At 42.2% G+C, this 26,832-nt stretch overlaps 1 protein-coding gene across 7 annotated transcripts in view; it reads right to left on the bottom strand.

Annotated features, from left to right (window-relative positions):
• PDS5B (PDS5 cohesin associated factor B) overlaps nucleotides 1–22,741 on the bottom strand; it is a 257,905-nt gene extending 235,164 nt beyond the window's left edge. For 3 of the 7 annotated variants that reach the window (XM_073341612.2, XM_073341603.2, XM_073341649.2), the window contains exons 1-2: nucleotides 22,591–22,741; nucleotides 17,591–17,686 (exon numbers count right to left, since the gene is read on the bottom strand). The gene's annotated coding sequence lies outside the window, so the exon portion shown is untranslated. Of the gene's footprint in view, nucleotides 1–17,590; nucleotides 17,687–21,816; nucleotides 22,015–22,590 lie in introns of those variants that run through there. The other 4 variants (XM_073341622.2, XM_073341621.2, XM_073341640.2 and 1 more) reach the window with 3 other exon arrangements.
• Nucleotides 22,742–26,832: the final 4,091 nt, after the last annotated feature.

Genomic DNA, 26,832 nt, shown 5'->3' with positions numbered 1-26,832 from the left:
ATGCTTTAGGTGAAGGAGGTAGTCCAGTATAAACGGTATGGAGGTGAGAAGCGGCGACTGACTACGTTACTCCGCCCTGATGGAAAACTTTTTCCACTTGGCCAGGTAAGTAGCCCTGGTGGAGGGCTTTCCATTACCCAGGAGAACTTGTCTGACCTGGTCCGAACAAGACAGCTCTATGGCACTTAGCCATGGAGCATCCAGGCCGTAAGGTGGAGCAACTCCAGATTTGGGTGCCAGAGTCGGCCCTGGTCCTGCGCGATCAGGTCAGGCACCAGTGGTAAGGTGAGTGGGGCCTCTATGGACATTTCCAGGAGTGAGGTGAACCAGTGCTGACGCAGCCACGCCGGCGCTATTAGTATGACTCAGGCCAGGTCCCTGCGGATCTTCAGGAGCACCCTGTGGACTAGGGGGGATGGATGGGAAAGCATATAGCAGGAAGCCCTCCCATGAGAGAAGGAAGGTGTTCCCGATGGACCCTGAGCCATGGCTCCCAAGTGAACAAAATGTCTGACATTTCCTGTTGCCCAGAGAGGCAAACAAGTCTACCTGGGGAGAGCCCCAAAATCGGAAGATTGAGCTCACCACGTCTGGCCGAAGGGAACACTTGTGGCCATTGAAGGTCTGGCTGAGGCTGTCTGCCAGCGTGTTTCGCACCCCTGGGAGGCATGAAGCCTGCAAGTGGATCGAGTGCTCTATGCAGAAATCCCACAGGACAAGGGCTTCTCGGCCCAGGGGAGAGGAGTATGCACCCCCGTTTGTTGATATAAAACATCACCGAGGTGTTGTCTGTGAGGATTGAAACATCTGCCCATTCTGTGTGTTTTGAAAGCATGGCATGCCAGACGCACTGTCCTCAGCTCTTTGACGTTGATGTGAAAAGCGAGGTCCACCGGAGAAAAAAGGCCTCTGGTCTTGAGGTCCCCTAGGTGAGCCCCCCCAACCCAGATCTGAGGCATCTTACACCAACGTGAGCGAGAGCTGGCAAAAGGGACCCCTGCGCAAACCATTCAAGGGTCAAGTCACCAGAGGAGGAAGTCCAATACCAGGCGGGGCAGGGTTACGACCCTGTCCAATGCATCTCTGACTGGTCGATACACCAACACCAAACAAGACTGGAATGGGCGCAGCCTGAGCCTGGCATGCAGGAGGCCATGTGTCCCAGCAGCTTTAGACAGTTTCTTGCCGACATCGTGGGGAACCGTCTGAGGCTCTGTATGATGTCCTGAAGTGAGCGAAACCTGGCCTCCAAGAGACACGCCCTGGCTTGGGTAGAGTCTAGGACCGCGCCTATGAACTCTATCCTCTGCACTGGGGACAGAGTAGATTTCCTCCTTGTTCAGGAGGAGACCTAAGTCGAGGAAGGTTCTCCTTATAAACTCGACCTGAGCCTCCACCTAGGCTCTCAAGCGACCTTTATCAGCCAGTCGTTGAGGTATGGAAACTCCTGTATCTGGCACTTGTGCAGGACCACCACAACGACTGCCATGCATTTTGTGAATACTCGGGGGGCAATCGACAGTCCGAACAAGAGGATGGCAAACTGGTAGTGCCCTCTGTTCACCACGAATCCGAGGTAGCGTCTGTGATGTGGGACTATTGCGATATTCAAATATTCGTCCTTCAAGTCGAGGGTGGCGTACCAGTCTCCTGGATCCAGTGAGAGGATAACGAAGGCTAGTGAGACCATGCAAAACTTGAGTTCCTTTACGTACTTGTTGAGCTGTCACAGGTCCAGTATGGGTCTGAGGCCCCCCTTGGCCTTCAATATGAGGAAATACCAGAAGTAGAAACTCTTGCCCCTTAGCTCCTGAGGAACCTCCTCCACTGCCCCTACCGAGAGGAGGGACTGCACCTCTTGAATTAGAAGTTGCTCGTGAGGGGGTCCCTGAAGAGAAATGGGGAACGGGACTGGGGGGACGGGAGGGTATAGAATTGGATGGCATATCCCCTCTCTACCATGCAGAGCACCCATCGGTCTGAAGTAATTCAAGACCAGGCATGGTAGAAAGAGGATAGACGGGAAGAGAAAGAAAGATGGGAAGAATCCAAAGGTCGTATTGGCAAGCCGTCCTCAACTGTACCCTCAAAATGGTGGTCTAGAGCCCGGTGGGGCCCTGGGCTGGCCCGAGCTTTGTACAGAGGGAGGGCTTTGCCTCCTCCGAGTGCTCCTGTTCCGCCTACACAGAGTGTCCTGGCGGTTTTGGGGTTGGTAACAACGAGGGGCAGGCTGAGGCCTAAAATGTCTGCGCTGGGCAGCAGGCGTGTGAAGCCCTAGCGAACGAAGGGTAGCCCTCGAGTCCTTCAGGCTGTGAAGTCTTATTCTTCTTGGAGAAAAGAGCTACACCCTCGAAGGGAAGGTCTTGAATTGTCTGCTGGACCTCGTGGGGAAGACCAGACACCTGTAGCCAGGAGCCTCTCCTCATAACCACCCCTGTGGCCAAAGTGCAGGAGGCCACATCCACCGCATCCCAGGCTGCTTGCAAAGACGCTCAGGACACTAGTTTCTCCTCCTCCACAAACTTCCTGGGGCAGAACTTCTGTAAACTTAACCATAGATTAGCAGGTTTTATGCCTGCAGCAGCTTACTATGGCCTGCTGGTTGGCTATACGAAGTTGCACACCTACTGTAGAGTAGACCTTCCAGCCAAACAGGTCCAGTTTCTTGGCATCCCTGTTTTTAGGGGTGGATCCTTGAAACTCTTGACGTTCTCTCTGATTGGCCGCACTGACCACCAAAGAGTCCAGAGGAGGGTGGGTGTAAAGATATTCATACCCTCTAGAGGGAACAAAGTAGCAGCGCTCCAATTTCTTGGCCATAGGTACCAGAGAAGCAGGAGTTTGCCACAAGTTCTTAGATGTTTCGGTTATCGACTTGATAAATGGCAGTGTAACCCTGAATGGGCCGGAGGGAGCCAGGACGTCTATGACAGGTTCTAAATCCTCTTCCACCTCCTCTGCCTGAATCCCCAGGCTTTGGGCGGCCACCTCAAAAGCTGTTGAAGAACCCAGCTGTCCTCCAAAGCTGGGGCCGTCAAAGTCCTCGTGACCACTTCATCGGGTGAGGACGAGGAAGAGAGAACAGGAGATGGGTCCAGTTCACCGCCTTCGGCCCCCCGCCAGGGTCCCTCGGCACACAGTACTCTGACTGTGGAGCCAGTACCGATGAAGAACTCTGCGCTGCAGCCGATGCCGGGGCTGATAAATCCGGCAGGATCGAGACCGTTGGGGTCGGTAGGGACAGAGCTAAGGCTTCCACCGGTGCCGGAGCTGGCCGAGGTATCTGTGCCGGAACCGTGTGACGCGGCAGGGCCACTCTACCAGAGGACGGCCCTGTCATCAGTGGTGCAGGCGCTGACTGTGGCACGAGCAATGCCAAGGACACAGACAGACCTGGAGCACGGAGCATGGACTTGACCCTGGCTCTGATGGTACACCCAGGGTGTCCAGAACGGTCATTGAGCAGGTTGTTGCCACTGTTGCTGCCACGATGCCGGGTATGGCTGGTGACTGCACCGTGACCTGGACCTTCTGCTCCGCGATCAGCTAGATCGAACTGAGTCTACCTCCGACTCAGACGACTACGGAGGAGCAGTCCCCTGGGTCGCCAACGAACAACGACTTGATTCTGGGGAGCAATGCGCTTCCTGCATCTGGGCAGGTAGTGCCAGAGATGGAGACCGACGGGCCATCATGGTTGGCTTACCCCTGGAGTGGAACAGGGGACGTGCAGTCGCTGGAGATTTGTCCCTCCTTTGGGGGGAGGACGGCACCAGGAGGCGCATCAGGTCCGTTGCCACATCGAACGCATCCAGTGTCGATGGTGGTTGTATGTCCACCAGAAAATCTGGGGACCGAGGAGGGTTCGAACTCGACTGGATCCCGACCAGGGCAGGAGTCAAAGAAACCCTGGGTGGAAGCAAGACGGGGGCGGTCTGTCCCAAGCCACTCGCGGACAGCGCCGGCCCCTTAGGTTTCGTGGGGGTGGGGGGGGATTGGTCCCTCACCCGCCTCTTCTTTACCAGCACCGGAGATGGAGAACAGTGCCAAACTGAGGGCGACACCCTATGGCCCAAGTAGTGGCAATGCAGGTGGGCTTTAGAGTCCTTAGCCAGGCCCGTTTCATGCGCCATTGGCACCGGAGCATTGTCCACCGAAGAGGACGTGCTCGGTGCCGGGTCATTGGGTCCCGGGTCGGATTGCCCTCTCATAGCCGCCTCCATGAGCAGGAGTTTTCGTCTCTGCTCTCTGTCCATCAGGGTTCTTGGGCAGAAACCCTTGCAAATGCAGCATTTGTCCTTTTGGTGAGTCTCACCAAGGCATCAAAGGCAAGATGAGTGAGGATCACTCTTGGGCATAAACTTTCCACAGGACTCACAGAGTTTAAACCCTCGAGACCTGGGCATACCCCCGAAGGGGAAATGAACTAACAAACCACTACTAACTAACTATAGAGAATAACTATTTACGCTAAGAACAAAGACGCTGCTAAGGCGCTTGCTGTAAGAGCGAGCAAAGTTCCAACTAGTCATCATGGGTGGTAAGAAGGAACTGGGGGGCTGGAGGGGTTGGCGGGGCCCAATATTGGGCGCCATGAAGGCGCCATTCCAGGGAGCACCCAGGCTGACCCTACAGATGCTGCTAGGGGAAAAATCTTCCAGCTGGCGTTCACACACCCTGCTTGGAATGGACATGAACAATCACTTGAAGAAGAACTTGACATTTGGCAAGAGATGGCATGTGTGTCAGGGATGTACCTCTTGTTCTCTCTGAAAATCCACACAAATTTGGCCAAAATATAAATCTTTGAAAAAGCTCAGTTTGCATATGCTTAAGAAAGACTGATTTTAACCACCAAAATCTCCAAAGATTTCATCCATATTCAAGCCTCTCACAGCAACAAGGGCTGACAAGACAGCACATACACCATCCCCATAGAGCAACTGAGCATACTACAGCTCAGGGCTTCATGGATGAAGCTGGACTTTCTCTGTGATAGCTGCTCCAGATCAGGGTGAGGTCAGCACTGTTACTGAAAACAGGAAGTCTGCCTCCTCTGTCCTCTCAATGATACCCCTGCGGGCATTCAGGCAACATGGCCAAGAAGCCATCTGATCCAAATGCAGAAGGAACAAAAGCTGGAGCAGGAGGGACAAGAAGTCTGGTGAGACTGGGACTGAGGGGGTGGAGAGAAAACCTGGGATGGTTACAGATCCAGGGAGGGAGTGTGTGAGAGGGGGCAGAGGAGACTGGGAGCCCGTTGGAGGAAGGTCAAGAATTTTTGGGGCAAAAAGACTTAAACTAGAAGCTAGGGGGAGGGGAATAATGAGACTGAACAAGGCACAGGAGGAGGGGGCAGGCCAGGACCAAGAACCAGCATGAGGGGAATGGGGGATCAGAGGAGATTAACTGACAAGGAGCTGATATGCAGAAAAGAACTGGACTGGCTGGGAAAGAGACTAGCAAGGAGCTGGGGGAGGAGGGTCAGTGCAGGGGAAGACTAGGACAAAGAACCAGTGTAATGGGGGATGCGAGAGAGATTGGACAAGGAGGTGGGAGAGAGAACTGGGGCCGACTGTGTATGGGTGTGTGGAATTTGGAACTTGGACATCCAACCAGGATGGATAAAAATCAATGATTTTTTAAAAAAAAATTTGAAAAAAATCGGTTTTTAATTTAAACCTGATTTTTTTGATAAAATGCCTTTTTTTTTTTTTTTTTTTAGGAAAAACCTATCTAAAGATCAATTAAGATACATTATAGCTCAAAGATATCTCATCATGGAATAGGGATTATAAATGCTAGTTCTATAGTATGAAACAATATATTCACGTAATGTTTAAGAAAAATTTTGTAAATGAGTTCCAATAGATCATGGACCCAATCTTATGGGGTTCCAGGGGCTTCTGTGTATTTAGCTTAATCTTTTTATCTACCCATCTACCAATGGGGCTCAGTCTAGAAGATACCATCAGAGATGCTTAGTTTTGCAGTTCTCAAACTGTGGATTTTGTCTCCAGAGATAACATGCTTATTAACAGCAAAAATGTTTTTAAATAAAATAAATATATAGAGGTGAGAAGAGACCTCAACCCTATTGTACCTCTGCAAAATGTGTACACAGAGTCAATCCCTTATCTCTCTCTAAAAGTGAAAAGCTTCAGAAAGTTCAATGAATAGAAGATTGTTGGGGGCGGACTAGATCTGGACAAGGAGAAGAAGTCTGGAGATAAATGTGAGAAGGGAGGGACAGGTAGTAGAAACAAAAACTGTTTGAGCAGCATATTCCAGAAGTCTTGAGATCTTTCCAAGTGTAGCCTTCATTAATTTGAGATCTACAATACTATTCTCTCACTAGAAGGGAAAACCTACAAGGGCAGCAGGCCGTAAAAGAGACCCAATTTGGGAATAAGAACCTTTCAAGAAATATATGTTTGCTGATGATGTTTTAAAGAAAGTCACACCGGTGAACTGGTGGAAGTCACTTAAGCACTTTGATTCAGAGACTGTTGAAGTGATCATCTCACTTTTAACAGAAGTAGCTTCTTCTGCCAGTGTAGAAAGAATACTTTCTTCCTTTGCACTAATTCGTTCCAAATTGAGAAATTGTTTGGGACCTGAAAAAGCAGGAAAGTTTTTCTTTTCCAGGTTATGAACAACAGGAAAATGAAGGTAAAGATCACTGAGTTAGCTGCAGAAGCCAATATTTTGAGTGTCTCATGTTGACCCGGCTGGCAGTCTAATTTCTTTTTTTTTTAAATATTTAAACTATTTTAAACAATTTTAATAAAAACAAACCTGATTTTAAAAATTTTGAATGTTTAACTAAATTCAAAAATTCATATGCTTGTTTTGTTAAAATATTATATGTTTGCTGTTGAAGAAAAAAATCCAGAACACATAACGTTGTTGTTTTAGTTAAATAAAAAATTTAAATGTCTGGTGATAGGAGGTCTCTCCTCTTAATACAGCATGGCAAGAAAGTCCTCCAAATATAAATGATTAACCTATGGAATTGGAGATAGTTCACCTCCCAATGACTTCATAAATACCTGCTTCAATTACACCTTTGGTAAATGAAATAACCTAACAATCGTTCATTTTCTGATATAACTGTAAAACTAATCTGAAAAGTTTTCAAAATAAATCACTTTAAAAATGTATAATGTGTACCTTCTAAAAATGAAACCTACATCTATCTCTGAGTTGTGAAGAATATGTATTAAGGTTACAACAACCAACAAGAATGCACTTTTATGTAGAAATCCATGATTAAATTGAGTCTTCCTGACTAGTGATTTAAATCAATCCACCCTGTGTCACACCTAGAGGGGAATACTATGCCTGGCTGAAAAAGAAGCCTGATGAGAGGAAACTGGGACAGCAAAGAGAATGGGACCTGAAAAAGGAGTGCAAGGCGAGAACTGGGTTAGGGCAGAAGGGATCAAGCTTGGAGGTAAAGAGACAGAAAAGCAAGCTCACAAGTACACACTCCCCTCCAGAGCCTGGACAGGAATCCAAGATTTCTGAGGATCACCATTCCTCTACCAAGAGCAAATAACCATGAGAGCCAGTGACAGTGTGTGTCTCATCACCCTCTATTGCTGTCCACATAGAAGCAAAAGTCTGTGTTGTGGCTCTAACGGTTCCAACACTGCTGATGACCAAGGTGGATGTCAATCTGATTCCACATGGTAGAATGTCTACTTCTTCAGTATCTTTGTTTTTTAAATTAGACTATTAGGAACATTAAGGTTGTGAAGTTAAACATTCAGAAGTTGGAATCATGCTGGCATTTCCTTACGTGCATCTTTATTTTAGCTTCCTTGTGCATATGCATTATTATAGAAATTACATGATCATATACCGTTTTTTGACAGGACCCCTGCCTCAAAATGGACCATGCTCTGGGGCTGAATCATGGTTGTGTAGTAAAAAAATGCAGTTGCTAATAGGATCCCCTACCTCATTTGCTGCAGAAGTGAGAAGGTGTGTAATGAATGAGGAAGGGGATCATAAAAGAGAAAGGATGGTCTCACGGTTAAGGCAGTTGAATTCTGTCCTAGAAAAGTGGTGTCCATCCCTGTCTCTGCCACAAAATTCCTATGCTAGGAAAGTCACATAAGCCAAACTTTTCAGAGGCGGTCACTAACTGCGTGTTCCTCATTTTCTGGGTATCCAACTTGATACTCGAGGGTCTAACTTACATGAGTGCTGAGCACTCACAGCTGCAGCTGAAATCAATGGGAGCTCTGCTTGAATATATAAAATGCTATATAATGCCAAGTACTCTGAAAAATCTGGTTCCAGGTGTCTCAAATTGGCTACCCATAATCAGTGGAAACTTTTGACCTTAATCTCTCAGTTCTTCATCTGTAAAATGCAGACAATAAGGCAACCTCTCAACTCATGGGTGTTGTGAAGATAAATAAATACATATTTGTGAAGCAATCAGATACTATAAGCACCATAGAAAAGCCCATGATGATTTTAACTATCTTCAGAGCAGAGGCTTCCTTAATTCTGGTATTTACTAATTTTTGAATGCTTGACTTTGCACCTTTAACAATGTTCTTTTAACGTAGTTTTGTGTGTGTAATGTATAGTATGTACATATAAACCAACACAAATACTATGGCTCTGATGTTAGGAAGTCTAGCGCATGGGCAGGCAGCTGACCCTCCATACCACATGTTCCAGGATTAGGCATATAATTAATCTTTTTTAACATGCCTTTTTGTTGTATCAAATTCTAAAAACCATACACTAGAAATTGTTACAGAAGCCTTGTTGCATTAAATTATATTTTAAGAGATTTATTCCTTAAGCAGAACTTATTTTGTGATAACCATCAGTTACACTAATGTATTAATTATATTGCATTTTCCACATTGGTATATGAGTAGTTTTATTCCTTCAAACTGCATCTGAAACAGGTCATGTACTTCTTTTTAATTACTAGAGTATAAAGACAGAGATCGGTGGTTCATTCAGTTTACTCATGCAAAATTTAAAGCGACTAGATCAAATTACATCCACAGGTACTATTTTGCAGGAGTATGTAATTTTTTTATGTAATTCCAAAATGTACTGAAGGCACCAGTCTCAATAAACAGGTTCAAAGTTTTAAGAGTTTAAAATCTAACCTCTTAAATAAGAAACTCTAGCAAGTAATTCTTATTTGCATCATCAAGATTGGAAGAGTGATGGTATTATGGGAAAGAGTGCAAAATTCATAGTTTAGTTAAAGGAAAAGTCAGACCAAAGAATATTTTAAGTTGTTTGTCAAGGGAATTTAAGAGAAAAATAAGATATACTTCTATGGTTTAAAACCATTTAAAAATTTACTCCACTACACGGGACTTACAAAGAACCAACTTGCAAAAATTCATGGAGGAGTTATTTAGTGGCAAGCTGGCCAGAGGCAGAAACCATAATTTTTATTTAAAAAAATGTCAGTTTTTGCTATAAGTACAGCCATGATAAACACACAGTTGTAATAGTCATGTATAGCATTCAACTTTCCTTCTTGGTCCTTGGAACACAAATAGGATTTTTTTATTTCAATCCATAACGACTAAGCTTGGCAGGATTCAATATATTACAATTCAGTAACAAGCTTAATGAAATCTAGATTCAATAACTTACTTCATCTGCGAGATGTATTTGTTTTTATGAAATTGCCTCTGCAGATTCCTACTGTATCATTGAACGAATGATGAACTGTGCTTCCTGATCTCAGGACTATTCTAGAGCAGTTTAAATTATTAGGGATATATATACTTCAAGCTGTTGACTGGGAGTTCCACTGAGTTATAAAGCCCATGCCCGTAAATCTGTTTTCTTTCCATTTGTGAATGTGGTCTTAAAACAGTCTTTCCTTTACTGTATAATTTGTTTAGCTTTACATTTTTATTAATCAGTATGTTTAAGCAGTTTAAATACAGATCTAATTACAGTAGTAGTAGTTGGTAGCATTGGCCTGAAATGAGGGATTGGATAAGTGTGTTCTGGCTTTAGGCAATGTGATTAATGAGATTACATACTGGTTTATGATGGGAATTTAAAGAGCTTGAAATGCCTGGGAGGAAGTCATTTCCTTGTTCAGCTTTTATTCCCAGAGCAAGCATCACCTCAAATTTATCCTTTTAGAGACAGAAGGCAAAGCAAACAAGGCTGTTTCTAAAGGCTCAGAGTTTTGTATCTGAAACTGTCAAATCCTTCACCAAGAATACAATGAAAAAAAAATAGTTCCAGAAGCTCATTCTAACCACAAAAAGTCCTTGGTACCACTACCATCCTCTTCTCAAAAACTGTATTTCAAGGCCTCAGGATGCACTGACAAAGGTCTCCAAAAGGAATTCCAAGTTAATTAAACCAATCAAATGAAAGAGATGCTCATCTATTTGGATGTGTCCTGGTGCCATCTAACTTCTCTGGTTAATATATTCACAATCCATCTCTTTGGCTGAAGGTGGAAATGGGGGAGAAGGAGTGGAGAAGAGAAGGCCATTTGAATTCTGCAATGTCCTCTCCTGAAAAGTTCAACTGGGCAACACCTCAGAAATAATTACTCCTAAAACAGAGTCCAATAAAACTGCACCAGAATTCACCCCTTTTAAAAACTCTTCACTCCCTAACCCTGTATCAGAGAGATCACCATTTTCAAGAAAAGCAGAGAACTATCAGATCCAGAATGAATTTTCATCATACCAGATTCTAATCAGGTCAGGTGCCCACCTAAACACTGCAGCTAGCCTAGCTAACACAAATACGCTCAAGCCAGACCACTCATCAGTATCCTTGAGAAGGCAGGAGAACACTACAAAAACTTCAAACCTTCCATTCTAGGGAGTGCAAAATCCTGATACAGTCAGACAATGTTAGAGTTTTAGACGGGCAGCAAACAAAGTAGAACCAAGGGCTGGAACATTAATACTAATCTTTTGGAACTTGATTTTGCAATAAGGACAACTGCCTTAGCCAACAGTCTCTCACAGAAAATTCATCCCTGTCTCTCAAAATCTTTCAGTTTCTGGTAAAATGGAGGAAAGTGAAGGGAACACCACACATGCTTCTGTGTCAACCAAAAACTTCACAATCCGAATAGACGACAGCTATAAACTTGAAACCAAAGGCATAATCCTCCCTATAGTTTGTAGTCAGGCAAACTATTTTGGGCTGCAGTGAAGAGTGGAGTACAACTGTTTGCCGCTTTTTCCAGCCTTGAAATATCACCCTTTTCTTTACATATCAACTGAAAATAGTGTATAATGATGTCCTTTTAATGAGTTAAACACAGGCACAATCTTTGTTTCAATATACAAGTCTCAGACATTTCTACATTATTCTGCATGTCACGTCTTTGAAGGCTGATCTTTGTAGTGCTTAAGCACATTTAGTATTATACACAACAGTAGTATCAGGTTTGAGACCACAGAAAAGGAAAGAAATCTGAAGGAAAGGACAAAATAAAACTTGGAAAAGAAAAACAGTGAGGGAAATAACTGAAGTGGAGAAGGTAACATACAAATAGAAATGAGAAGACTGCCTACTACTTTTGTAATCTACTGACAGCAGACCTCAGATGGCAATCAGATTTGATCCTCTGAACTGTCCCTGGGGAGGAGAAATTGCTTAACCATCACTTTAACAGCGCAACTAGTTGAAAAAGAACAACAATGAAAGGGTACAAAGGGAAGATGTGTTAAATCCCATCCTGGGCTGAAATTTTAAACTGTCCAAAGTGGACAATAGGTGCCAGGATGGTTGTTTTAAATCTATAATGAGAAATTTTTAAAATAGAGTATAAAACAGAACCAAATGAATTTGTAAACTAAGTTCAGAAAAACTTGCTAATTAGGGGTTTTCAAGGCTTTGGGTAATTTTAAAAATTGCTTGAGTAACAGACCAGAGGAAATGCAAGTTAATGCACTACCAAGGATTTTGTGCTGATTGGTTGAGTTTGAGAGGACAAAGTTGCCTTCCCTTTGGGGGATTTTTTTCTCTGGGGAGCATGGCAATTTACTCAGTGTGTCAGTGAACTGAGAGCTTTCTCTGTTTTTACACTAACTAGTACAATAATAGCCTCTTGATACTACTATAAAATAAATAAATCTTCTCTCCATTTGTGTGTACATCTTGACTGGTCTTTTAGGGAAAGAGAATCAGTCTTTAATAACAGAACATAAGAATTGAGAGCTACCACCTAAAACTCCTCAAATACATTTATTCTATTTGAGAAACTCAAACAAGAATTTTCCCCCTTTAAAATCCCTAAACAAATGAGAGGGAATAAAAGAGACAAGGTGGTTGAGGTAATAGCTTTCATTGGACCAGCATCTGTTAGTGAAAGACAAACTTTCAAGCTTACACATAACTCTTCTTCAGGTCTGTGGAGTAAGGGAGATTATGTAAAATACAGGAGTGAGTAAAAATTCATTTTAACATTTTGCTTTTTCCTTCCTTCCTTGGTTCAGGTCACACCAGCACAATCAAACCCTAACACAAAGATTTAGCAATAATGGTGTGTTAGTAAAGTTAACAAACAGGGTAGCGAAAATCAGAAAGCCTTAAAACTCCTATCCTAAACACCAGAGAGACATGCACTGGTATAGGCTAGAAGGAAAGGGAACAGGGAGATCCCAGAAACTCCTCCATCCTCCCACATATAAGGGAAGGGTAAATCTGCTAAAAAGGGATGAGAGCAAAGAAGTGCAAAAAAAATCTAGGAGACGTGGAGAAGAAAAACTAAAAATTTAAAATTGCAGGACCCAAGATCATTCTTGAATATTGATCTCTCCTCCAACTCCACAAACAAAAATCTAGGCTTTAGAAGTATTACTTGAGTAATAAGGTACCACTGGACAGGGCCCAGTTAACCTGGCACCTCAGAATGACTAGCTTCAATTTTTTTATTTTTTCCTATAGTGAGTGCAATGCCCTCTGGCCATATAGGTGAGAGCATATAAAATTTCAATTGAATGTACAATTGAACACATCCAGATAAACATCTGGGATGGTGGCATGCATGACTGGAGGTGTTTGGCAAAGATGCCAGTAGAGTCAAGGGATGTTTAAGAGGACAGTATGATGCTTTTAAAAAATGACACTGATTAAAATATGCCACTCAGGTAAAACTAATCTGGTTCATCTTAAGCCTAAACTTTTATTTAATTGTACGATGCCCAAAATACTTGTACTCCTATGCTTATTAAAATCTTGCACCTTCCTAAGCTGTTAATAATAGAAAATAACATACATATATCATACACTATGTTTTCTAATTTGCCTATTTTTCTTCAAATATATCTAAGGCATGTCTCAATTTTTATTAATTTATATATGAATACCTAAAGACCCCAATTACTACAGTCATTTTACTAGGCACTGTACAAATAAAAAACTTACTTACGCAGCTGGGGTAAAAAGCAATTTAGCTTAATTTGCTAAATAAAATTTAAAAAACAATTTTAATTAAACAATACAAGTTGTATGCATATAGACAAAGACACAGAGGAAAGCACAATCCCTGCCCTGATGACACAGACAAAAGGTTGACAAATGCAATATAACATAAAAATTAGTAAGGTGAAAACTCAGCACAGCTTTATCGGTTAAATGTTGTCATTTTTTGTTTTACATTTTTTTTTTTAACAGGGTGGGGAAAGGGGGGGGCAATCAGTAGTTAGGGCAAGGAACGGGCAAGTTAGTTAGTGAAGAGGAAGGACAGCCACAATTTGTCACCTCCTTAGCCATGATCAGCAGATAGAGTTTTGTAAGCAAAAAGAGATTACCTCATCCTGTTTCACATATCTCCTTAAGACTAATGAGCCTATGAGAACTACGAACTTAGTTTAAAGGTGCTTTTACAAAGCCATACGAGTTTATATGGATTACACATAGTACTTCCGAAAAATTCTGTTTAGAAAAAACATGTGTAAAATGTTTTGAATGCTCAGAACAGCCAAACAGAAGTCTATCAAGCTTTAAAAAAAAAAAAAAAAAAGGATTGAGAACATACATGAACTTCAAGCAAACAGGTAATTTTTTCAGTAAATTATATGAGCATGAAAACATGGAATTTAAAATTAGATCTCTTCAACCTTAACTACAGAAACACTAATAGGATACACACTGTAAGATACACATGGTCCCAACTGCATCGGGCAACCTGCACCTCATAAAGAACAATACACCTTGTCATAAATATAAAGGGAAGGGTAAACCCCTTTGAAATCCCTCCTGGCCAGGGGAAAGCTCCTCTCACCTGTAAAGGGTTAAGAAGCTAAAGGTAACCTCGCTGGCACCTGACCAAAATGACCAATGAGGAGACAAGATACTTTCAAAAGCTGGGAGGAGGGAGAGAAACAAGGGGTCTGGGTCTGTCTGTAGTCGTCTTTGCCGGGGATAGACCAGGAATGGAGTCTTAGAACTTTTAGTAAGTAATCTAGCTAGGTATGTGTTAGATGATGATTTCTTTAAATGGCTGAGAAAAGAATTGTGCTGAATAGAATAACTATTTCTGTCTGTGTATCTTTTTTGTAACTTAAGGTTTTGCCTAGAGGGGTTCTCTATGTTTTTGAATCTAATTACCCTGTAAGATATCTACCATCCTGATTTTACAGGGGGGATTTCTTTATTTCTATTTACTTCTATTTTTTATTAAAAGTCTTCTTGTAAAACACTGAATGCTTTTTCATTGTTCTCAGATCCAAGGGTTTGGGTCTGTGGTCACCTATGCAAATTGGTGAGGCTTTTTACCAAACCTTGTCCAGGAAGTGGGGTGCAAGGTTTTGGGAAGTATTTTGGGGGGGAGGACGCGTCCAAACAGCTCTTCCCCAGTAACCAGTATTAGTTTGGTGGTGGTAGCGGCCAGTCCAAGGATAACGGGGGTAATATTTTGTACCTTGGGGAAGTTTTGACCTAAGCTGGTAAAGATAAGCTTAGGAGGTTTTTCATGCAGGTCCCCACATCTGTACCCTAGAGTTCAGAGTGGGGGAGGAACCGTGACACACCTCTAACCTGCTGACTCCTTCAACCTAATTCCACCAAAACCCTGAGGGGGATGCCAGAGGATTTCAGCTCAACTAGAGGTGAAAAGTTTGTGCTGGAATAAAGAAGTGGTTATCTGGGGCCCTCCAAATTCCCCCTTCTACCCCCAGCCAGTAATATAGCACCACATGTTAATAAATCTCACTTATTAGCTTATATTAGTTCCCCATCACATGCTTAAAGCTGCCCAGACGGGAGGGAATCCACAGGTATCAGTACCAGGCACCGGAATGGAAAAAAGGGCAATCCATCCAAAAGCCTTTGCCTCTTCAAATTAAGCAATGGGAGAAGCGCACAAATCACACCCCATAAAGAAATTCTAAAAATGGATGCTAGCAAAATTTATTCTCTTTAAAATAGATTACTCCTATACACAGGAAAACAAGGTCCCTAAATGCTTAGCCATCAGAAAGCTTCACACTCATTTCAACCAGTAAAATAATTACTAATGTCTTGCAGGCTGCTAAGAGCAAAATCATGATTGTGTATCAGTGAATAAAAAAGTCAATGCTTTTTTTAAAGTCAAAAACAGCATTTTATTTAAATCAGATCTTTTATTTAAATTATAATATGGTTCTTTTTAAAAATACACCTGCTTAAAATTACATCTGAATTTAATACAAAATAAGTTAAGGCCTAAATTTATTATAATCTGTCAAAACATTTAAATTATATAGAAAAGTGATAGACACTTTAATTAAGCATATTTATTTTTAAAGAAAGAATCGGGGAAAAACATTTAACTTGTGAGGTCAAGCTTTATGAATATGGAACAGCAGGTCATGTACTGTATTGTGAGCTTGTTTTGATTTAATAAAAATAAATCTGATATGCTGTTGTGTGTTTAATTAAACTCCAGTTACTGTTCTAATGTAGCTTGACACAAATCATGAGCAGAGGGTTAATTATCTAGTAAACAAGCAATACATCATTCATCATTTTCTAACGTACTACAAATATACAGGTTTCAGAGAAGCAGCTGTGTTAGTCTGTATTCGCAAAAAGAAAAAGGAGTACTTGTGGCACCTTGGAGACTAACAAATTTATTTGAGCATAAGCTTGAAGTGAGCTGTAGCTCATGAAAGCTTATGTTCAAATAATGTTAGCCTCTAAGGTGCCACAAGTACTCCTTTCTTTTTAGAAATATACAATCAATATGAAAATATTAAGCTATATAATTGCTTAAATAGTTATAGTTTACCCTCATAGGCAGAAAAGAGATGTACCAAATCTAATGTAAATTAATCAACATTTTAATGGTTATGTCAACCAAATGTGACTACACCTTTCTTTAGAAAAAACTGAAGTACAAAGAGAAAAATTTATTTAAATTGGGGCTTTCCATTTGGTCATTTGAATCATTATTTAAATCACCTTGATTTAAATCAGTCCACCCTAAGCCACCTAAAATCTTCACATTGTCACATAACAGATATGCTTAACATAAAATAAAAAAAAAAAAAAAAAAATCAAAGCACAGAAAAACTTCTGCTTGTTTCACAAAGTTCACTAGGATGCTTAAAACAAAGTTTCTTCCACAACATGCACTTTTGCCCCATATTCTCAACTTACAACTTTTGCCCATTTTGTTTTTATCAAAACGGAGTTGTGTGGGATACACTTTGCCAAATCTATGGAAAATAAAGTTCTTTATTTGCAATATCCACGAAAATATATACAGAAGCAGTCTATAGACACTAAGGGCATGTCTATACTTACAGCGATGCAGCTGCGCCGCAATAGTGCTTAGTGAAGATGCTACCTACACTGACGGGAGGGCATAGATCAATACGACACTCTCTATATCGGGAGGTAGGTCCGTATAACTGCATCACTCAGAGTTGTTTTCTCCACACTCCTGAGCAACATAGTTATACCGACATAAGTTTGTAGTGTAGACCACGGCTAAGAAAAGTAAAGCAAATAAGTTAAATTCAAAGGAGTTTTAGAACTGGACATGGAGAGTTTGTATATTTAAAGAAATGTTTGGACACTCCCTACAAATTACATGACTTGCATCCACTTAGTGCCACAAGAGTTGAAATCTCTCAATTTTTGAACAATTAAGTGTCAATTTTTTTCTTTTCTAGTTTAACTTATCTCAGAAATTGATATCAGGCTTAAATGTATTATAGTCCTCTCCAAAAGAATAAACTGGGTTTGACTGACAGAGAAGCAAAGGCTGGAACTGCTTTGAAAGCAACAGACTACGCTAACTCTTAGTACAATGGGAGAGGAGTCCATTCAATAGTTGCCCTTCCAAAGCCAGTGATAACTAGGCTTTTAGTTCACTAGTGAGGGTCTCGTCCTCTTTACATGGAAAGGTATGAGTGATAATTTAGGCAACTAGAGCACTGGGGGATTAAAAGAAGGATGATCTGGGTTCTGGACTTTAAGGACACTTGTGTTTATTTTTTCATTAAGAAGTTCATCAAGAAGTGCATCAGCAGATGTGGCACACGTATAAAAAAAATGGCACTCTTGAGGAAAATCTGCAGTAGGACTGAAGAGTTTCTCCAAGCAGTTGACTACTTACTTCTAAAGATGGGTCATCAGATTCTTAGATCTGCACAGAGTGGCACACATCCAACCCCCAACCCCACCGCATTGACAACTGCGTATCTTATGAGACCTGCAATAAAAGGGAGGAGAGTGTAAATTAAAACAAAGTTGAGAGCAACACACACACACAATTTATATTTTCCTGCTTGAAGGACTCAATTTCATTTAAAAATTCTGATAGAAGGAAAGGAAACCCAGGAGGTTTTATCCTTTACTTCCATTTCACGGTTTCTATTAAAGTTAGGCAGAACACCACACTTTAGTGGGAAAAGCTGACATTACCAAAAGAGTCTTTGTGAGGGATAGATATGTATCATTTCCGTGACAATAAAATACAGTTTACTGTAAAAAATGTCTACTCTATGCCTCAATCTCTGTCACACATACTATTTACAATGTTTATAAGACATTAAACTACTTAGTGAACCAGTTTCATCTCTTGGAACTGAATTTTTTTCTATGTTTACGTAATCCACAAACACCAAAAGACTGCATTCTCAGGTACTGCTTACGGCCCCAATTCTGTATCAGTTATGTTAACACTGACCCTTGTCTGTTAATAGTCCTAGTGATCCCAATGGAAGATCACTCTGATTCAGAAGTCTGCATTAGAAAATCTCAGATAAAATAAAATAAAAAAAAATTTAACACCAACATAACCCATCTAATTTTGATGGGGAGTTGTTGTTTTACCATCTCTCACAAAAACTACACCAAAGTTACAATCAGCTGAGGCACTAGAGCTGGAACATGCTCAATTTAAAAGCAAGGGGGCTGCTGGCAGGACATTCCCCACCAAAGGCCCCCAACTCCGGAATTCACTACTTCACCCCCCCATTTCCAGAACACCACAACTCTTGACTTTCAGGACATGCTTCAAGGCCTACCTATTTTCTCATGCTTTGGAGTGGGATTGGAGAGGCAATCTGTGGTAGGAGGAGTGAGGGAAGAGACTGGTGTTCTTTAAGAAGGCTGAGTTCTTTATGCTTTTGCATTGATTCTTTGTTTATTACATCACATAACAGGAGTTACTTTAGATTAAGTTTGTTGTAGTTTAAGTTTTTGTATGAATTGTGTACATTTTATTTTTATTGTGAAATCTTTTAGAACTTTAGAATAGCTACTTGTATAAATCACAATATACACACATTTGTTCTTGCTAGCGAGGGATTGCATTGTTTATCTCACGCTCAAACTCATTTACTGTTTGTATCAATACTTTGTTTAAAATGCATTAAGCATACTCTACCATATTTAAAAACTAAACAGAAAATCAAAATTCCTCTGAGACCAACATTTAACCGATAATTTCACTGACCAGAGGATTAATAAAGATACACCTTTATCTTCACATATACACACAAATATAAATGGTTTCGCTTTTCCAGGTGTGTTTGGAGGCAGGGAAGAGGAGAGAGTCCATTCTTAAAGGCCCTCTGTTCTGGCAATTCTTCTCCAGCTGATGTCTGCACAATTCCCTCCAGAAACTGTCAATGCCACTCAAGCACTGTCCATAAAATAAGGCAACCTAACGCATTCCCCACTACTCTCACAGGAGGAGGACCAGGCTGCTTAATAACCTTTTTAATACACAATGAATTTTCAGAATTTTTCACACATCAGCCACAGTTCAGGACTGATTTTAAAATAATTCTCTCAAACTTCTCACTCTTTCTGGAGTTTTTTTTGGTTATATGATTGCATACACAGACACTGCATTATTTTTACAAACCTATGAAAGGATGATGAACTGTCATATCAGCACAAAGTGCTACGCACTATAACTGCCGCTAGACAGTAATTTAGAACTATTCTGGAGGAGGCAAAGGATGTCTGAAGGAAAAGAACGCATCCGATGAAGTGAGCTGTAGCTCACGAAAGCTTATGCTCAAATAAATTTGTTAGTCTCTAAAGGTGCCAAAAGTACTCCTTTTCTTTTTGCGAATACAGACTAACACGGCTGCTACTCTGAAACCTGAAGGAAGAGAGACAGTAAAGGAAGGAAAGCCTAGAAAAGAATTGGGGCTCAATAGCATCAAGGAGGGCAAACAAAGAGAAGATTATGAATTTGCTCTCATTTTTCCTACCCTTCTTTTCCTATACCTAAAAATCACCCTCCTAATCTCCCACTTTGGATCCTCCCTCCACTCATCTTCATGCCTTCTTCCAAGTTGTCCCTTTGAAAATACTCCACTTGCTGCACAAAAGGAGTATGTTGTCTCCTCCAAATCCAACCTCAGAAAACATTTCCTCCAAGAAGCCTTTCAATTATTATCACTATTAGACTTCAACACTTTTACATTATAATCATTTTACTATGTATAAATTGTGCTCCTGTCTGAACTAGGCTATAAATGTTTTCTTATACTCTTGTACAGCATGAAGTCCAATATCAGTGCTCAACAAATAAAAATAGGACAGAGAAAGGGAGACCAGAGAAAGAAGAGAAAAACAAAGATAAAACAAGAGTGAGACACAAAAAATATATACCACCAGAAAAACCTCCTGTTATCAGTCACAGATATGCAGCACTGCCTCTAGAAAATATGTACATGTGAGAGAGTCAAGAGTAAAGGATTACACCTTTACAACTTTCCTTTTCAAAACATTGACAATTGTTGAAATTTACATTTTTTTATTTCAACCTTAATGATTTCTCCTAACCGTCCAACTTAAACCTCTACTTTGAAGACTGACTTTTTCAAAATGTGTTTTAGCATGTGAACTTCCTACATAAGAGTCTGACATTCACACTTCCACAACTTTAGTTTATCCAGCTTCTTCTCAGACAAGACACACAGAACCACAGTTTGGTATACCAACCAATTGGTATACTAGTAAAAAGTGTAAATGAAGTATTAGGTATTACCATTGACCTATAAGAATAAGAAACATGGGCACAAGGGAAAATAGGTTGAATACTTAGGCACAAGGTGTAGGGCTAACTACAATTGTTTTCTCCTGCACATGCTTTCAGATGTAGGTGGTGAGCACGTGGCACATTACAGTCAAAAAGAGCACATCATTTCTTGATTCTCTAACACAACCATACATTTTTTTAGGTGGTTTGTGCATAATATATATTCAAATGTTTCACAGAATCAAAGCTTAGGGTTGGAAGAGACCTCAAGAGGTCATCTAGTCCAACCCCCTGCTCAAAGAAGGGCCAACCACAACTGAACCATCCCAGCCAAGGCTTTGTCAAGCCAGGCCTTAAAAACTTCTAAGGATGGAGATTCCACCACCTCCCTAGGTAACCTATTCCAGTGCTTCACCACCCTCCTAGTGAAATAGCTTTTCCTAATTCTACTTCAACTCCTAATTCAATTCTACCTTGATTAGCTAAGCACAATTAGTGCTGTTCAAAAAAAAAATTAAAAGGTTTTTCAACTATTCTCCACAGTAATTTAAAACAAAATACACAGAACTTGTATAGCATTTTACACATGAAATGCACTATACCAATTCTGATCAAATAGATTAGAACCTGCTGTTTTCAGGAAGAAGACTGTAACTTAATTGGTTTGGAGGGAGGGAATGTGAAAATGTATGTCACTGCATACCACCCTGAAGTCAAAGATTGAGGGGAGGGTTAGCTCAGTGGTTTGAGCATTGGCCTGCTAAACCCAGGGTTGTGAGTTCAATCCTTGAGGGGGCCATTTAGGGATCTGGGGCAAAAACTGGGGACTGGTCCTGCTTTGAGCAGGGGGTTGGACTAGATGAGGTCCCTTCCAACCCTGATATTCTATGATTTGAGATGTATTCCACTTTAAATATCCTCAATGTTTAAAATTTTCTACCTTGTTTGTTATCTATTTCACAGTTAATGAAGAGACACTGAACTCGGCAAAAGTGCCTCCCCATCACTTCATAAAGTGTTGAAATCAAATAAAGAATTGCGTGGCTTTCAGTAACTGTGTTAAACCAGAGTTAATATAACACTCAACAAGAAATAGTTATCAATAGGTAACTATTTAAAAGTCAAAACCCATGCAACTCGGAATCTCATTATTTCTTTTAGAGTAAAATCCTGTCCTGTAAAAGCTCAGTTACTGCAGTTGAATTTTCAGGTTTGTACACCATCATTTATTGTTGATTTGTTTTGAAGAACAGAAAGGGAGTTATTTGCAGCAGCAGCATGAAGTTACAGACTCATGACCAGAGACTCAATACATATTTTAAACACAAAATGTTCTTCACCTGGTAATTCAAGTGTAAAATTTCAGATGTAGTAACCAAACATCCATATCTACTCCTCCCCCCCAACAGAAGGTGGTTAAAAAGCAGACAACATGAGGGAACGAGTTTGCTGCAAATAGTGACCCGGCAAATCCAGGTCGTCCTCAGTCACCATCTCCCGCTAGCTGAGCAGCCTCCGACCACTGGGGAGTGGAGAGTATTGAAGCGAGTGAGATGCGGTCTTTTCCCCGCTTCTCGACCTCGAGCAGCAGCAGGACGAAGGGGCTGCGGGAACCCCGGCTGCCGCTAAGCGGGGGCTAGGCCAGCTGCCCGGGGCAGCGAGGGGACAGCCAGCGCCAGGGGAATCACAATTGTTAACCCCCTCGGCACGGCTCCGCCACAAGGAGCCACCAGCACATTGAGGGAGCGACGCCGTCCGCCAGGGACACAGCAAGAGCCCAGGCCACGGGGGAATGGGCGGGGGACGACCCACAGCACCAGCCACCAACTCCGGGGGAGGGGGCAAAGCCCCGCCAAGGTCACCCCCTCGCTGCGACCCCCCCCAGCCAGGAAGGGGAGGGGGCGCCAAGTTTAGTATGTAGAGGCTGGAGATCGCGCAGGGGCGGCGGCGGGGGGAGGGGAGCAACTAGCGGGGGGGGGGGCGCCCCCACACACTGGCCGTGCAGCATGGTCCGGGCTGGCGCCGCTCCGGCCCGACTGCAGCGGGGGAGAAAGGAAAATGGAACAGCGTGGGGGGCGGTTGGGGGTACACAGCCGCGTTGCCGGGCTCCTTACCTCCCCTGCAGCAGCAGCCGCCGCCTTTCCTTGCTGCCAGGCGGGTCCGCTCCGCGCTGCCGCTGCTCTGGGCTCGGAGAGGAGCCGCCGCCGTAGCCGCAGCCAATCGCCTCTAGCCGCCTCCCCTTCCGTAGCTCGCCCCGCTCTGCCTGTCGGCTTCAAAATGGCGCCAAGTTGTCTCCGGCTGTTCCAATGGAACCGCGAGAGAGGCGAGCGGGCAGCAGGGCGGAGCAGCAGCGCCCCCTGCCGGCCGGCGCGGGCAGAGCCCCGCACAGGCGCGGGCAGGCGGAGGGAGAGCGAGCCAGACTCACACAGAAACAACTTCCACAGCCAGGCACCTAGCCCCTCAAAGGGGTGAGACCCCGCATATCGCTGTGCAAACCAGCGCCGGCGGCTGCAGAGCGACTCAGCCATAAAGGCTGCGGAGCAGAGCCGACTCGGATTCCCCCCACCTAAGCAACGTACAGAAAACTAAACTCCTGCTGCCCTCACAGCAAACCCTGTTTTCCCCTGCCAAGCACTAGAGGGCTAAAAAGTAAACCCGAACGAAAGCGTGATCCAGCTCTATAATACGTATTTATTGCCTGGGCGCAATAACGCTAACTTCCCGCAAGGGAAGCGAAACACCCATCCCCTAACGAAAAAGCAAAGAAGATGATAGCCCAACAGCTAGGACACCAGACTATGAATCAGGAGGAAAAGCAACAAGCTAAACTATTACAGATCCTAGCACGGAATTCTTGAACTAGCAGAATACCTCACTATAGTGACTTGGACTTTCACCAAATACAAAAAGAAAAGGAGTACTAGTGGCTGGTTAGTCTCTAAGGTGCCACAAGTACTCCTTTTCTTTTTGCGAATACAGACTAACAGGGCTGCTACTCTGAAACTCACCAAAGACAGAAAGCAAGGACCATATGCAAGAGTGGGGAGGGATAGTTCAGTGGTTTGAGCATTGGCGTGCTAAACCCAGGGGTGTGAGTTAAATCCTTGAAGGGGTCATTTGGTATCTGGGGCAAAAATTGGAGATTGGTCCTGCTTTGAGCAGGGGGTTGGACTAGATGATCTCCTGAAGTCCCTTCCAACCCTATGATTCTATTACTTTAATCCATCAATAATCAACTGCAGGTGGAAACAGAAGGACAATGCACCCTCTAAATGCAGAGAAAATTGTACAATCAATGTGACAGATGGGAGAGAGAGATACAGTCTATTCCACCCTGCAAAAGAAATATTTCCTAAAATTAGCAGGAATTATAAACTACTTATCATAGAGCAGTCATGAATAAATGTGTTTAATCTTGGGAGGGAGAGACAAGGAGAGCTGAGCAGCTCCAATGAGTGCATCACTTGACTGGAAGGAAAGTGAGCACAAATGTGGTGTATAGTTCCATCTCCTAGGTAAACGCTATGAAAGAGGAGAGCCAGAATATCAGAAGAAAAAACTAACAAGTTTAAACTGCAGTTACTTTTTTTTTTAAAAAAAGGGACAACACTTTACTCAACAAGTCTGCTAATACAAAGGGCTTTGTCTAGACAAAAATAAAGGTTTTTTGACATTAGTTAACATTACCCTAGTGTAGACAGGTTTCCTAGGACTCTCCTCAGCTATTTAACACATTAAAATACAATATGTGTGATCTTCACTGAAGTTTTAAAATATGTTAAAATATACTAGCTAACAAAATTTTCTTTTATTATAGTCTAAATAAAGCCTACAAGAGTAAACTGGATCCTTCATTGCCAGAATTGTTAGTTTAATCCAGTTGCCAGGGCCAGGCCAAATTCTGGCCTTTTTTACATCTTTGCAGCTCTGTCTGCCCTGGGTTATGCCTGTTCCACCATTCTTGAAAACAAAAACAGCACCGCACAGGTATAAAAGAGGGCAACGTTTTGCCTGACAAATCTTTATTGCTGGTGATAATTTACCAAAAGTAAAGAACCTAGCTAGACTTTCAGGGCTCAGAGGAAATTTGTTGCACTCGCAGTTCAGGAAATCATTTTTACTTGCAAGCTGAACACATATGATATGTCAATAATAATTAAAATAAATTTCCCATGTGATAAGATTACTTTCACATAAGATTATTTTCCTTTTCTTTATCCTGCCCCTTTTCCCAGTCTTCTTTCTATTGTGGTGGTCCTTACCTAGATTATAAGATTTTATGGTCAGACAATCTATATTTAACTTTATTTGTTGTGTGAAGTGCTAGACATATACCAATCTCTATACATAACTGCAATTTAAATTTACATACAAGTGTAACAGTTGTAGACTCTCCAGTTTAATTGTTGATTTTTGAATCTTCTTGCCATTCCCTGTTTACAATAAAGTGTATCTCTTGCTCCTCATTCCTGGAGCAGGGAAGGGTACTTATCCCCTCCATCTGATGTCAGGATGCCTGTCAGCTATGGACAGATGTTTGGAGACTGAAAAATTGTGAGGTGGATGCAGTGAGGAAGCCTAAGTCATTTCAGAAGTTAACGCTTTTAAATAAATCCCTTTATTTTTTCTCCTCTCCTCTACCAGTGTTAATTTTCTTGTAGGGGTTAACACACAAACAAGATAAAATATCCACCGCTAGTTTACTTAGCTACATCTTACTGCTTGGTAACTCAACAGCAGTACCTTTCATTTTCCTCCAGAGGGGGCCCTTACAGCACCTCTTTTCATGAGGGTTAGCTGCTGGTTCCTCCTCAATTGTCATAGAGGGGTGCCAGAACTTGAGTGCTAGGAGTGTGACCGCACCTCCAGGCTTGATGTATTAATAGCAGGTGAATGCACGGCTTTCATCACATTCAGGGTTTACAGTTTTGTTCAATGGCGTTCAGCATCCCTGCTATAAAAATTGTCCCAGTGCCCCTGCTGTTATTCCCAACTTCCAGAGATCGTTGTGATTCTAACATCCCCTCTTCTTGTTGTAAAGGGACGTGACTCAAAACATTCAAACACTGAAGTTTGAAAAGAGGAAAATAATCACACATACCCTACTATACATGCAGCAATTTTTCTCCTCCCATTGCTCCAACACCACCCCTGGAGTTAATTTATGGCAGAAAACAGCTCCTGATGCTACAACTTCAGAGAAACCAATGAGCCAACTACCGTAAATTGGATACTTGCCCTGAGTGGTGATAATCAGCAGTACTGCCCTACCCACACAAGCTGCAGGAGGCAGCAAGGAGCTGCTGTTACCCAAACACCAGCCAAATCCTGGTGCATACTGACTGAGGCCAGTGATGAGGCTTTGCAGAACACTCTCATATGTTGCATTACATTTCTATTAAAATTACAGGGTTATGCTGCTATAGTCCCTGTAGTATAAACATGAGCTGTGTCTCAGCTCTCCATCTGTAAAAATGAGGATTATAGTACTTCCCTACCTCACAGGACTACTCTGAGAATAAATACTTTAAAGACTGCCAGGTTTTCAGATACTGTGGCAATGATCCTAAATAAGTACCTTAGATAGAGAAAAGCACATGAAGAAACAGAATTCAGTACACATTCTCTTGTTCTGGCTCTTCAGTGCAAATAAGAGTAAAAAGCAGTAATAATGGTCACAGGCAAAATTGGCCCCTTTTCCTACTTACTGTAAAAAATAACAGTATCCCAGAGAGAACCTGGAAGAACACTGATTCAACTTTTCCACATCATTCTCTGGACTCTTTCCTTACTGAAATAACCCTGAACTCAGAGGACAAGATGTGTGTATACATCCAGCTGGGAAAAGTTTTCAGGTGAATAGTTTATTCCCCCAAAAAATACAGTTTCAGTAAACCTGAAACTATTGTGAATTGATCTATAGTTTCAACTGAGAAAAAGATTTTCAGGGCCATCTTCAGAAAAGAGAGTGAGCATGAGTGTGTCTGACCATCTTATAACATTAGCCCAACAGTTAGGCCTCTTGCCTGGGATATTAGAGACATAGACAAGAATGAATCCCCATTCTATAGCAGGGATATCCCCCTCCTAACCACCAAGATAGGCTATTCTGTTCTCAGTCACTCCTGTTTAAGTTGTTCCACTTTGTATAAATACATATATATTTATTGGGCCAAAGAGATAGAGAGCAAGAGAATGAGAATGACTCCATTGCCTGGTGATTAAGACATTCACCTTAGAGGTAGGAGATGTGGATTCAAATCTTCTCTCCCAGATTCAGAGGAGGGATTTGAATCCACATCTCCTGCCTCTCTCTTTGGGCCAATGAAATATGTATTTATACAAAGTGGAATAGT

This window comes from Lepidochelys kempii, chromosome 1 (assembly GCF_965140285.1).
Source record: "Lepidochelys kempii isolate rLepKem1 chromosome 1, rLepKem1.hap1, whole genome shotgun sequence".
Classification (NCBI taxonomy): domain Eukaryota; kingdom Metazoa; phylum Chordata; order Testudines; family Cheloniidae; genus Lepidochelys; species Lepidochelys kempii.
Note: the sequence above shows the minus strand (reverse complement) of the source record. Positions and strands in the feature narration are given on the sequence as shown.